We start from the raw sequence: 15337 nt of genomic DNA, 5'->3' as shown, positions 1-15337 counted from the left end.
GGAAGTTGCTGTTTCAAGTTTTTTTAAACTTTTTTTGATTTTCAGCAGATTTTTTCTTCCCGTGAATTTATGCTTAATGCTAAGCACGATATTTTCTAGGGTCGTTTATTGACTACTTAATGCCAAGTTACTTAGCCGGTTCTTCCGTCCAAGAATATTCAAATAATGTCACTTAGCCGGGTTTTCCACTGAGTATCATTGGAATGTATAGATTCAGCAATATAAGTGAATGAAGTTTATATAAAGCTTAAATAAAATAAAGCTTAATATAATATTTAAATAAAGCTGAAATAAAAACTTTCCCTAAAATATCTCAATTTAAAAAAAATTATCTTAGCTGGTTCTTCAATTAGTCTATAATTGCTTAGATTAATACGTAGTGAGTTTAAAAACATCAACACCAAAATAAAATTCTTATGTGAATATGAGACACTCGAGAATGAGTTCTGAATTACCCTAACTGCTTACTCTAAAGCTCTTTAAATATTTCTGTTTAACAGGAAGTTGGCTGACTATAATTGAGAAACATTAACAAAGCACTTTTTCCCTTTTCGGTGGAATAACTTTTTCTTACGCTAAAAATTTCGTGATGAATATTTTGTGAAAAAGAGACGGTATTTAGTCAAGGTGTGTTTGTGATACTAATCACATGCTGTTTCTTCAGCTACGACCCCTGACGACCATCACAGACGTCACAAGCAGCTAATTGGTGATTCTATTATTCAAGACACAGCTCAAAATGCTTGTCTAAAAAATGAACACAGCTGGAAACGTGAGTTTAAGATAATGGTCTTAGTTTAAAATGAGGGTTTAAGAAAATGAACGTAGCATTTGTTTCCGTTCTTCAAACCTCAATCTGGATTTTTTTCCTTCTTTTTCTAAGAATAAACTAATGGATCAAAAATAAATTCATAATGTGATATTATCCATTTACCTAAATAACTTAGTAAATTATTTTTAAAATTAGTCTTCTGAAAAGAGTTTTAAATTAAACAATTGTTCGTATGTGTTTGTTGCAGGTCATAAAAATTCATAACAATATTATTAAACTTACGTAGTTAGAAATTTGATTTTCAAAAACTACTTAATCGTTTAGTGATCTGAATACTCTCTCTCCCGATTACGAGTTTTCCCGAAAATTTACTTGAGTTTTATACCTTATCCCCAAAAATTTTCTTACGTCTTGTTACAGCTCTAATAAATTTATAATAGTGATATTTAATTTACATCACTCAAAAGCTTCTCAATAGTTTAGTGATCCAAATACGAAGAGTTTCCCCAAAAAGTTACATGAATATTATACACAGATTCCTCAATCTCAAGGTCCTGCACTTTGGCCGGTAATTATTATGGTTCCTGATTAAAAAAGTATAGGAAAACAACTCTCTAAATCCGCTACAGTTGACAGTAATTTATTGCTTTGCCTCGTTTCACGGATTACCTTGATTCTAGCAACAACAAAAAATAATCGCTTAAGTCTTAAACCAAGTCAAAGTCCGAACTGAAGACACTATTTAGAGCCCAACGTAAGTGGAGACATATTTTAGGAGAGCATTTTCAGGAAAAAACATGTTCATTCATGTAGTTTTATGATCATGATCAATAACTGGAACACATTTTACAGGTCACTGGCTGTAATCAAGCAGTGAAACTTTTCTGCATCAGTTGATAAAATGAAAAGTTATTTTGAGACATCTGTGATTCCAAAGAAATATACTTTTTATCACAAATCGTTCTGCTCAAAAGATATCGATAAACTACTGATTAAATTTCTCCATTAAGAAATGAAACTCTTTCAATCATTTTCTTACACTTCTTTAATCAACTTAGTGATAGGAGTTTAAGAACATACCCAGATGTTAAAAGATTTATGAATTGTTTGATTACAAGAAACCTACGGAATAAGATATGTTGTTTTATTTAGTTAAGATAGTGGAGTTAGTACGTTGAAAGTTAATTTATATTTGTGTGATTTTTTTGATTGAGATATTAAATCTCATCCGTGCGAAGTTATTAATATCATAAATAATATTAAAAATAACTTAACCAGGTTTTGATGACTTGAAAATCTCTAAAAGTTGCAGCAGATGCTCCTTTTCTCCGCCATAAGAAAATGACACTTTTTTTCATCTTTTGATTTGTTTCTAGCTTTTTTTTTTATTTATAAATTTTTTTTTCAGTTTAAATATTACATTCGCAATTGCTTTCTTTGCAGTGGAGATTTCCCAGGGCAAAACATGACTAGTATGACTCGCAAGAAGTCAGAATAATTTTAAATTAATAAGTTTTTCTGGAGAAGTATTTGCAAACACAAATACCAAATATAATGTGGTTTATCAAATAGTGATTTAATTGATCTTATGGATGAATTGCACTGATCAATCAAACATTGAAATGCTAGCTTTCTTATTTCAGAAACTTAAGCAGCAATTATTTGCTTAATTCGACCAATATACCGCACAAAAGTAAATTATTTTCAGCATTAACTTTTGTTTCATGAAGCTTACAAAATGAATTCCGTTGCTTAGTATTCAATGATCATATTTTTCTTAGACGCAGTCATGCATTAATTATTCTAATGCCCGGAAAAAATTGCAAAAATTGCCAGTACCTAAACTTAGAAAACAATGCACAAATATCTCAGAAAATATCTCAGCAACTTTAAAAGTGCTTTGAATAAAAAAAACTCTCGAAATGTATAAAAAACGTAATTTCCGTAAGAACCTGGGCATTGCTTATGATGTTCAAATAGCATAATAAAAGTAATACATACATGAAACCCTATTACTGAACGGCATAGAATTTCAGCAATAAATTTAGTATTTGAAAATTTCAAAAATACTCCAAATAAATGTATAATTATACGAGGAAATTCCGAAAATGTAGGGGAGAGGGGGGCACATGTGAACAGGGGGCACATGTGAACATGGTATGTTTTACCAATATGATTTGAAATAAAAAATCTCGAAAAATTTTCAATTGATGGCAGTACTAGTCCTACCTCTCTGAAAAACTTTCAGAACAATGAGACATTTTGTTGGTCTATTCTGACAATTTCTTTGTATCAGCTGGTGTTGCATATATTATAATCGCTCGCTTCTCCAAGTGAAAGCATAATATAAATCAACTAATAAACTAAAATTAACTATTGCAGATCATTATATGAACATTCAGGTAAGTTTATGACAATTATTCTTTTTTTTTTACTCAATTAAAAGTTCTTTATTTTTCAAGTTAGGTTTAAGAAGGATGATGGGGGCACTTGTGAACAAAACATCTGGGGCAGATGTGAACAGTTCACAAGTGCCCCTACATAGTATTAAGATTATTATCCTCATGATATTATAAGTTTAAAAAATATGTATGCATTTAAAATTATCATTATTTAATTTTCCATAATTAATTTATTAATTTTTCCTTTAAATTTTTTTTATTTTATTAAATGGCTGATCGCGCATTACGCATATTAACTGATACACCTGAGAAAATAGAATTGTTAAAGCTACAAATGAAAAAGAGAGAAAAAATGAAAAAAAAAAGCATGAAAGAGTATTAGAGAAGAAAGAAAAAGGCCCATTACAACACCCGTGGAACATGAAGTTGCGAAAAACCCAATTACGGATAAATTATTGTACAGCTGAAAAATTATTTTCTTATTGACAGTACTGTTGTACAATTTAAATTCACATAGTAAGCTACAACCCCCTCAGTATAATGCGTATCTATATCTGTTATATTAAAGATTTTTTTTCTTTGAAATATGATGATTGCTTTGTGTTTTTAATCTTGTTCATATGTGCCCCAGGCCTGTTCACATGTGCCCCCAATAGGGGCACATGTGAACAATTGAAGTCATTTTTCTAAAATATTATAAAGTAAAGAAATATTTTATTGAAAAATCTCAAAAAATTCCACAAGACAAAGAAAATACTATTTAAACATATGGACTTTTTTACTATGAAAAATTGATGATATTTTTCGAAAAGTGAAGAAATAAAAAAATTTGTTCACATGTGCCCCCCTCTCCCCTACTTATTAATTCAATGTGCAGACAAAAAATAACAAACGAGTTACAACAAAAAAAGATTGACCAATCGGGAATGACAAATAAACTTATGGCAGCTATACTTATCCTACACAAAATTAAAATTTTGCTCAGCACAAAGTTTACTTTTTTTATTTGAAATATGGAAAACAGATGGATATAAATAAAGGTCAATACTGTCAAAGTATAAATAGAGAAAAAGAAATAGAGAAACTGGGGCCGCCGAGAGAAAAAGAAAAGTTCTGGGATAGAAGCAATTTTTTCATTTTTGATCCTAAAAGTATTGTTACAATTTTTTGCAATTATTTTGTTCGCGTATATTTATCCTTATAATCCAGTACGATTCTACAGTTTCTATTCTAATATAATTCTGATCAACATATTTTTAATTATATAATTCCAATATATTTTTTAGAGTTAAGTTTCCAATACAACATAAGTAATGCGGATTAAACGGTCTAGAGATCTTTAAAAAATGAAGACAAAGAGATAATAGATTTCCAAAATGGTTTATCGGATATTTAAAAGCATTTTTTGTGGGGCGCTGAAGCCTAAAGGAATCATAAATGATATCAAATCTCGTAAAGTCTAAAATGAATTATAAACTGTATTTTTTACAGTCAGGTTCCACCACCTATTCTATGTTGTATTTCATTTCCTTCCATCTATAAACTTTCGTTTTTAAAACGATTTTAATGCCATACTTTTCTATCTTCGTATTTGATGTCAGCCTTACTAAAGGCTATATAAAATATATTTTCATTTCCAGGCAAAACAAATTTGAAAGTAAGTGCCAAAATTCATTAGTTAGTTATTTATAATATCAATAACAATATTTAAACATTCATAACAAAGTGAAAAAAACAACAAATTACGAGACTAATCTTACTTATAATTATAAATTAATTTTACATTTATGAGATACATTAAAATTTGATTACACATTATTTTGGATAACATAATCCACTTTTTATTAAATTTCAGACTGCCGTTTCATGTATCTAGAATAAACAAATTATTGCTTTAAGCAATATGATGACACGTGGCTTCAAAGTTGATTAAATTTTTCGCTAGAAAAATTTTTTCAACTCTCTTCTACACTCTTTTTCTTAAAAAATAAATTACTTTAAAGAAAATGGAAATATATCAATAAATTATAGCATAAATTTCACCGAAAGACCTTACCTTCTCTACTTTTAAACAATTTAGCTGATTAAACTTCATGATTATCTGTTGGAGACAGTAACCAAGAGATGTTGCCCTCTGGCTAGAAGTAATATTGAATTTCTGATTTTTTTTTTATTAAATTAGTAAATATAAAGAGAAAGTGGCAGCGGCCTTTGAGGGATGTTCGATCTTGCTTGATTAAAATATTTCTTTCTTTGAGAGATTAACCTGCTGAAAGAAAAATAGATTTTTTTCATGTTCAACATCATTACAAAATACTTCGAATATAGAGAATACTTCTAATTTAGACATTAAAGTTGGAAGTTTTAGAAGTTACATTAAATAGTAATAATTGTGAGGGAAAATTGAGTATCTCCATGAAACATAGTAAATAAAATGTAATCATTATTAAGCAAATAACCGTAAATAAATTAAAAGATTTAATATAGTATTTAATATAATAATTTATTTAGAAATATGTTTTTTAGAATTATGTTCAAAATTACTTCTTATACACTGATTCAAGAAGCAAAGATGCTTTGAAATTTGGAGATAAAGATATCTGTTAAAAGTATACATAATATAATAGCACTTTAACATTAGAAATATTTAAAAAACAGTTTCGATGTGATAAAAAAAAACACTTTTTACAATCATAAAAGTGTGATGCAAAAGTATAAAGATCAAAACAGCTTTTAACTTCTTAACAGTAAAAGTATTAAAATTACAGTAAACGTAAAAGAAATGTAATCTTTGTGGTTCAACTGTATCAATTATCTAGCCCAAAAATACCTATGACCATGTTTAACCTTGCCAGCACTGCAAAAGTTTGTTTGTAAATTTTAGATAGGCATCTTATTAGCAACTGTGACTGTACCGTATATCAGAACTGAATGTAGATAACTGAACATAACTGAAAATAGAATTTAATAGACACATTTTTTTGCTCTTAAGTCATTTTATTGTTGATATGTTTGTTCATTATTAGAAATTGTTGTTTATACTCCTATTTATTCATATTCCTTTGTATTGGGTGATGAGTATTAATAATTTTGTTTTTATGAAATCGTTATATAATGGATCGTCATTTAATCATTATATAATTATACGAAGAAATAAGTTATAAATAAATACATAAACAGTAAAAAATAGCGAACATTTCAATATGGGAACAAATAAATGTTATTATTTCACGTCGAAAATACCAAATATGCAAAATGAATCGTGAATATAATGAATCGTTTAATCATTATATAATTATATGAAGAAATAAGTTATAAATAAATATATAAATAGTCAAAAATAGCGAACATTTCAATATGAGTAACCAAATATACCAAATATGAGTAACTTTTGAATACATTGTTGAATTTGTTTTGTTTTTAATTTACGCTTAGTTATTATTAAATACTGTTTTAGATACTAGCTTGTTTTTCTTTATTTGTATAGCTATTGATCAGAAATAACTCCAGATATTATTGAAGGGATGCATAATAAATAGGGAAAGCATTCTTATGTTTTTCTTTCTCTTTAACAGCTAGCGAAACATGATGAAATAAATAACTTGTTAAAAATACCCAAGTTACCAAAAATAGTCAGCATTTAAACATTGATAAGAATATATGCTATTCTTTTTCAGGAAATAATATCAAACATGCATAATCCACTAGATATTTTGCTCGATTTTCCCAATGAATACAGAATTACTTCTTTATTTACTATATAAATACTATTTTAATAACTAACTTATTTTTCTTAAATTATAGAAGATAGTTCCATAGATAGAAGATAGCTATTGATAGAAGATAGTTCCAGATTACATTGAAGGAATGAATAAGTAAGGAAAGCATTATTGTATATTTTTTGCCTTTTACTAACTTTGGATAAACGTGTCAAGAAAGTGACAAGTTGTCCCTGAGGCTTTCTTGACCGAAATCAGGACAGCAAAACATACTTCATAGGGGCATACCTAATTCTCTTTTTCCTGAAGTTTTTTTTTTCCTCGAAGAGTATTTTTTGAAGAGCACCCTCTTAGGAATTTCAAGTTCTCTATTCAATACGTCACGTTTCAGTTGAAAAAGAAAATTTCTCACAAAATAAATAAGACTATGTTTTTAAAAAAGTTTGTAATATTATGTGAACAAAAGTATGAATTATAAACGTTTTTTAATAAAATGTCTAACTAATAAGTCGAAATATTTAAAATGCTGATAGATTATATTCATAATATAAAATGAGTAAAAGTATTATTACTGTTCTACTTGATAATAATATTTGAAAATAAATAAATTACAGGAATATGCAACCTAACATAACTATAAATGAGTTTAAATACTGAAAGTTGAAAAATTTTACTACTCTTCTCCTATTTAGTGGCTAAATATAAAACTAAACAATAAAAAGAGTTTCTCAATATTGATAAAAACTGTGTCAATATAGCTCTGAAACAAGTATAATCGAATTTGAATACACATGCGCGCATTAATTAGTTTAGTAGCATGCTCAAATTTGAAACAGCATACAATCTTTTTGTAAGCAACATGCATGGTCTGTTAAATAAATCATGAGAAAATGACACATCACTATCAAATATGATAAAGAAAAAGGAGTTAATCAAACTTTATTAGTTTATAACGACCAAATATTCGAAAATACAATCTAACTTGACGAAGGTTTACTACACTTACCTTCATTCCAATTTCATTTCACGAATAAACAGTATCTTCAGATTTGTATTAGGAACTTTCCTAAACCTCCACTATGTTTATTTACAAATATATTCTCAGAATGGTTCAAATTTTGAATATATCACTATGCACAATAATGAATACATAGGATAATCAAATTCGACAAAATTTGATTTGGAGCTGTTTTGCACCATTTTTATTCAATTTTCAGAAAACCTTTTCCACAGTGCACCTTAAGGAAAAGATTTCAAACTTCAAGAAAATAAAATGTAATCTAGCATATATGGTGTTCATTAAAATTACTAAAGAGAATCTTCTGCTGCTGATGATTAAATATGATGTTACATTAAAAATAGGTTTCCAATTTCAAGAAAATAAGCTAAAAAGGAAACAGCAAATTCACGATTCATATTTTTATTCGAGGTCTAACTCTAATAGTTGACCAATATCACTAGTTAAAAGTATAGATTTCTTTTCAATTTTCTTCTCTTGAATTGAGGGCACCAAAAATCAGATAAGATAAGAAAAATAATACACTCGTTATAATTTTGGGACCTTACGGCGTAAGACAGTTGTCTCCATTTTCGGTGAACAATAATTCTGGAATTTATATCAATTTAAGGTCATGGCACAATTAAAAGTCAGTAAAATTATTTTCACGATGCAATTTAAAATAAGAACAATCTGTTTAAGATACGTCTCATGAATTTATGGAACAAAATTAGTTTTTAAATCAAATCTACACATGGATATTAATAATAGTTTAAAAGATCAGAAGTAAGTAGAAATTATAAATTATAAAATTATTTAATACTGTTGATATATATTTAAAAATTAAAATATATTGTTCCTTATAACAAATTTAAGAGCATACATAACTTGCATACACTGTTTAGGGTGGAACCTTTATTTTAAAAATATAGATGCGTAAAGACAACATCCAATTCATACCATCTCTTACTAAATTGTCAAAAATCTACTGAAACTATACAAAGTATGTCAAAATTCACTTTATCGCAATCATAGATAACTCATGAATAGTGTGAAGGCTCATGAGACAGGTTCAAGTTTTTTTTCCATTATACGTATACAGACATAATTGCACCCTTTAAAGTTCAATCGGAAACTTGATATGATGCTAACATGAATTATTATTTTTTTTTGTTCATCAATTAGTTCGGAGAGATATTACACCATAGTTTTTATAGCGTGTATATTATGGTATATACAGGGTTATTCATAATTCCCTCCGCCTCTAAACGACATTTTTCTTTACTACAGCTGGCTTCAGTGGTACGTGTTACTACCATCTACCGGCAACTGCTTAAATTAAAACTTGAATAATTTCGGAATAATTTCATTCGTTCTTTCCTGCCATATTCGTCTCCGTTTTTTTTACTATAACGCTTTGAAACCCCGGAAGGAATTATGAATAACACTGTATTTTAAACCATGAGAATTGAGATTTTAAATAGGAAGATGTGTGATATAATTACTAGCTCAAAAAATATTCAAGCAATATTCTGGGAGTTCATTTTGTTCTCACACTTTGAATAGCAATGAGTAATAAAAAAAACGGAGAAACAAAATAACAAAACTTAAATATTGCGCAACAAAAACCTAAGCAAATAAGGTATTTTAACAAGAAATTAAAGCTAGATCTACCAATATATATAATACAATAAAGAATTATAGTGTTTATATATCTGCATACCGGATTGCGGTTGAATAGTAGGTACTAAAAATGCAACATTATACATGAAGCTAAATCAGTGCAAATTGCAACACATAACGAATCCCGATTTTCCGTTTTATTATTTAGATTTTTTATTATGATTTTTTTCAGGTGTATTTCAGGTGCGTGTTTTTTTGATACATACATACATACATATATATATATATATATATATATATATATATATATATATATATATATATATATATATATATATATATATATATATATATATATATATCGGTTTTTTCTGTTGAAACAAATTAATAATAATTTTTTTAAAAATACTTTTCATCCGAGAATTGATCGCAGATATTAACTTTGAGTTTATATAAACACATTCAGTGAATTCTCTTTTTTTCATTTCAAGCACAAAATAAAAAAATAAAAAACAAATAATTAGACTAGACAATTTTCAATTAACTTTTAAGCTTACTCCAAATTTGTTTAGTTTTTATTTCCAATGAGCTGCACAATCGGTCTTGCCGATAAGCAGACCTAGTGCGTACTCCAGAGGTGGTATCCACTCTTTCAGGACCACCACAATGGGTGAGATACCGTTGGTCATGTTGACGTCTAGTTTCTGCCACACTAGATGGCAGCACCGAGACTCTATTTGGATGCTAAAGTGCACTAGGAATTTAATTTTGCCGGAAATGCCAAGAGCCAATAAGGCACTCCAGGGATCTCTTACATGCCGCATAATCATACGACATGGCCGCTGAGGATTTTCTGCATCCTGAAAATCCGGTGTCTGGGCCGGGGATCGAACCCGCAAACTTGGTCTCAGAAGGCCGACGACAAACCAACTGCTCCACCCAGCCGCTTACTCCAAAATGAAATCCAAAAATTATTCCAAAAATAATCCAAAAATTCCTTTGGTAACAATTTCTATCGATGAAGCGAGATTATTTCACTTTTCAGGGGACGAATGCTCATCGGGTCAAAGAAAAGATAGTTCATTAGTGATTGCTAATGTTGTAAATAACAATATCACGATGTTTAGTCAGGAAATATCGATATTTTATTGAAAGTTTCTTTAATGCTTAATTTTTTTCTCGTTATGTTGAAGAAACTGAATAATTCACTCATGCGCAATTTTCCTTGGTGGATAGCGTCAGAAAATTAGTTTTTTATAGCATTATCTCTAACCACGTGAATATGCACGCTTCTTAAAATGAAAAATTTTTTTAATCAACGGTAATTCCAATAAAAAATTAAGTTATGTATAATTAGCAAAATTTATAGGATATTGTACTAACTTTTTTAGGAGAAACATAACGAGTTGCCAGACCATTATAGATGAAAATGATGAATGATTTATTTTAGTAATAAGTACTAATTGAAAGAAAAAATGAGTCAAAGAATAAAAAAATCATATAAAAGCACCGTAAGTGTATAAAATCACTATATGCAGATGACTTATATCAAATGATTGCTTAATTATTTTTGGAAATATATTTTAAATGAAAAAAATAAGCAAGTCATGAAAATTCCAGATTAATGGAGAAATGATACTAATTTTCCATGATACTATGATACTATATACTATGACACCAATTTCAATGATACTAATAAGAAACTGAAAAAAATCACCATGCTATTTTTGACGCTAATCATTCATTGTTTTTTTCGGTAATGTGCACTAATTGAAATAAAAAAAGAGGTATGTACTAAAAAGCAAAATTAATGAAAAAATAGCAGTAGCTTGTCTAGGAAAACTATAATAAATTGTAATACATTTTTGAAATCTATTAAATAATCATTATAATGAACTAATTCATTTTGGTAACAGTCATTACTAATTTTACAATATTAGTTGTGGTTTTAATGGATTTCAAACGAACTAATATATGTAGAATTATTATATTTGGTAACTATTAAAATTCATTAATACTGGACAGTTTCAATGTAGATAATGTAAAAAATAGGTCCTAGAAAGGAATAAGTACCAGGGCTAATAGCTGGATTGTGCGGAACTTTGGCTGTCATGAGTTAGAATCTGGAACAGCACCAAGCCAAATAACACTTAGAGTAGCTATCTTTATTTTGCTGGGCTGAACTACTATAATGCGTTATGCATATTATACTAAAAGACCACAGTTAAAGAAAAATAATTATGATAAATAAAAGAAAAAAGGCGGAATTATATTAACTTTAGCACTGTGCTGGTATGTGTCTTTCAGTTTTGTGTACAAGTTCTAACTGTCAATCTGTACTGATTAATTGTTTACTTCTTTTCTCTTATTGAACGACGAACGAATATTGAGCCACTCTTACATAAATTGAAAATCATTCATAATTATAATTTTTTCAACGCTTTTCACTAAGATAATTCATTATATATATGACGGGTGATTAAGGAAAGAAAGAAAATTTTTCCCTCGTTATTACGCGTATTCATTATCTTGTGTAAATATCAATTTTCCAAATATTTACATATAATTAATATCATCTTCTTGAAAAAAGTTTATCCAATTGGAGAAACTAGCCTCATATATGAACCTTCTTAAACCAACATTATTGTACAAAGAAAATGGCTAAAATGGATTTTTTTAGAATCATCTAAAACACACTAAAGAAATATGAGAGTTCGTAAAGCTTTGGTGGGAAGAACTGCCCTAATACCGTTGCTTTTAGATATTATCTCTCTCTCTCTCTCTCTCTCTCTCTATATATATATATATATATATATATATATATATAATATATATATATATATATATATATATATATATATATATATGTGACAAGATAAAAGGAAATTTTATTTGTTGAACATGAAAGAAAATATTAATGAAAGGATCTTTGGAAGAATACTCCCATTACACTTCACTGCCACAATTGACGTTGGAGTTATAAGATTTTTATTGCAAAACTTTTCTGCCAATAAATGAACATTAAACGCCCTCAAATGTCTCGGAACTAACTTTTTTCGCATTTGTAACATCAGAAGATTGAATTTTTGCATTATACAACACTAGGGGTTAAATTTTCAAAATTATTTAATTATTTCATAGCATCTGCGTAGAAAACTAGGAAACCAATAAGTGCAGTTTTAAGTTTTATTTAAAGCTTATGACATTCAATGATTTCTAGATATAAGTTATTTAAAAATGCAATCCTATCTTTTTCAGGTCAATAAGAACGTGGAGAAAAAAATGGCAAACGATTTTAGATCATTTGGTTTTTATATCATATCGAGATGCAGGGAAATGTTTTACTCTACTGCGGACATCATAGAAATTGTTTAAATTTCCAAATCTTACAGTGCCAAATCCAAAATTTACAGTGATTATAAAGAAGTATAAAAAATCCACCCTTATTCTCCTATCTCATGTAATTTTTTTTAAATATATATTCCGATTTTCTGATACACTTAAATAAAATATATTTGATTTTTAATACCAATAAAGTTTGATATAGAATAAGTTCGGGAAATTCTGCCATTAAATTCATAGCTTTTACTCGATTTATGGAAAGGTAATATTACTTTAAGATTAAAGCAACGTAAGGTACCATAGCAATAACTCACTCACTATTTTTCTTAAAAATATTTTCTTGGACAAGCTTTAGTGTATCGAATGTTGAGAAAAGCTAAGGAATCATAGTCTAACAAAGATAGTTGCATTTAAATTTAAAACGAGGTATGTTTTCTGGTTCTATGGCAGATGCACTTAGCGGAGACTTGAGGGATTTGTTTAACTTTAAATTAGGAATTTTATCAAAGAGTTTTCCTTCGAAGACACTTTTCTCTAAAAGTATCCTGCCGTAACGCATAAACGATTCTAAACTCTCTCGAGATTTTCATCTCGGATAAATCTTTAATCAATTTATATATCTTGGATTCGCTTCAAAAGTTAATGCATGTTCTGACACTAACATTTTAAGGTTAGTGCTATTTCTCAGCACTTTAAACTCTTCAATTTACTCAATTTGCATTGCGTCCAATAGGCGAGCTCTTAGAAATTCGGATGCATTCTAATTCAGATGAATGCTTGCTACAATAAAACGAGTAAAGGATTCTAATTTTGCTTTTCGCAAGAGCATTAAAAAACTTTATGGGTAAGTTATTATCTCACACATCAGTAAATGTATATTTATATATCTCTTTAATGAACTTTTCTGAATGAAGGAATTCTATTAATTTGCTTCCATGATAAATAAGCAAGCCCAAAATTTGCGTATATTACTTACTTGATTGTTCTAAAATAACTATTGCCAGAAATTGCTTTTTAATGAATGATAAAGTTTAATCATAAAATTTAATATTCTTGGAAAAATTATTAGTGATTTTTGTTAAAAATTTTAAACTAACCATAATCATATAATGCATTATTCTTCGAATAAACATTAGATGAATACGGGTGTTTCACATGAATAAGCAACTATTACAGACTATAAAGCGGCGTAGTCACTATTAAGTGACGATGTACATCAACCACTGGATTATCCCTGTTTTTGAATTAAATCAGGCATGTACCGTTCTATTTCTGGCATGGAGTTAAATAACGCAAGCATTAAAATATACCTGGTATAGAACTAAATCATGCTTACGTTGGAATAACTATAGCATCTAATTAATTCAGACGGACATTGAAAGGTGTCTGATGTCAAATTCAACCAAGTAAACTCTTATAGATCATATGTGTTTCACTAATATTTGCTTCTGCGGCGTTTATACGTAAGATGAGTTCTGACTATCAGCTTCTCGTAAATTACACTTTTTGGATGTCCTCAAAGAAAAAAATGCTTATGTTCAGAGAAAGACGCCCGGTGGAAGAATGGTAGTGATTCGCTCTCACATGACATAAATTCTGGGTTAAATCCTCGGGCTTGACAAGGTTGATTCATCATTTCTTCTCTTCAGTGGAACGATAAAATGAGTTCTAAGCCTACTTGGGGATTAAACACTAGGGGTTCACTATTCAGATAACCACCCAAATGGAGCATCTGCCCCTACGAAGCCCAAGATCAAGACATCTGAGACGACACAGTAGGCCTTGGCTCTTTAGGGCTCTCATACCACTGAGGTTATTTTAATATGTCCTAAGAAAAAATGTCTTTAAAACTTAGATATTTGGATCGGGAGATCTAAGTGTCGAATACGCGAACCAACCAGAGACAAACCTCACTTTATGTTTGCCCTTTCATGAATCCTAATGAAGTGTACTGGATTTACCCTGGCATTTTCGTGTCTCTTTTGTTTTCTCTTTGGAATCTGGTGGAAAATGTTTGTTCGGATGAGTTATATTACCCATTAATACTTCGTTAAACCTCGTATATGTTGCAGTGAATGACCGAAATCAAGAAAATGTCAACAATCACATAATCGCTTTGGTGAATGTCCGAAATATTTGTTATATCCGATTTGATATTAATTCATTTGTTGATATTTTTGTATTTATTCGATATTTTGATATCTGCTGAGGATGAATTAGAAGAAATATCACTGTTCGGAGCATCGGACAAATGCATACTGGTCAGTGGCACTTGACCTTAGAAAAACATTGATGCAGGGCATACCGTGCAACTGTATACTGAACAGTGGCACTGAACCTTAAAAATTGATGTATCGTAAACCAGGCAGTAGCACTTAAATTGACCTACTATATATTTTGGACATTTACCAAATCGTCTACGTGACTGGCAACATTCACGGGTGGAAGTCAACAATCACCAATTCGGGTCATTCACAGTAAC

Source organism: Parasteatoda tepidariorum, chromosome 3 (assembly GCF_982258835.1).
Source record: "Parasteatoda tepidariorum strain Cologne lab strain chromosome 3, Ptep-v5.0, whole genome shotgun sequence".
Lineage (NCBI taxonomy): Eukaryota > Metazoa > Arthropoda > Arachnida > Araneae > Theridiidae > Parasteatoda > Parasteatoda tepidariorum.
Note: the sequence above shows the minus strand (reverse complement) of the source record.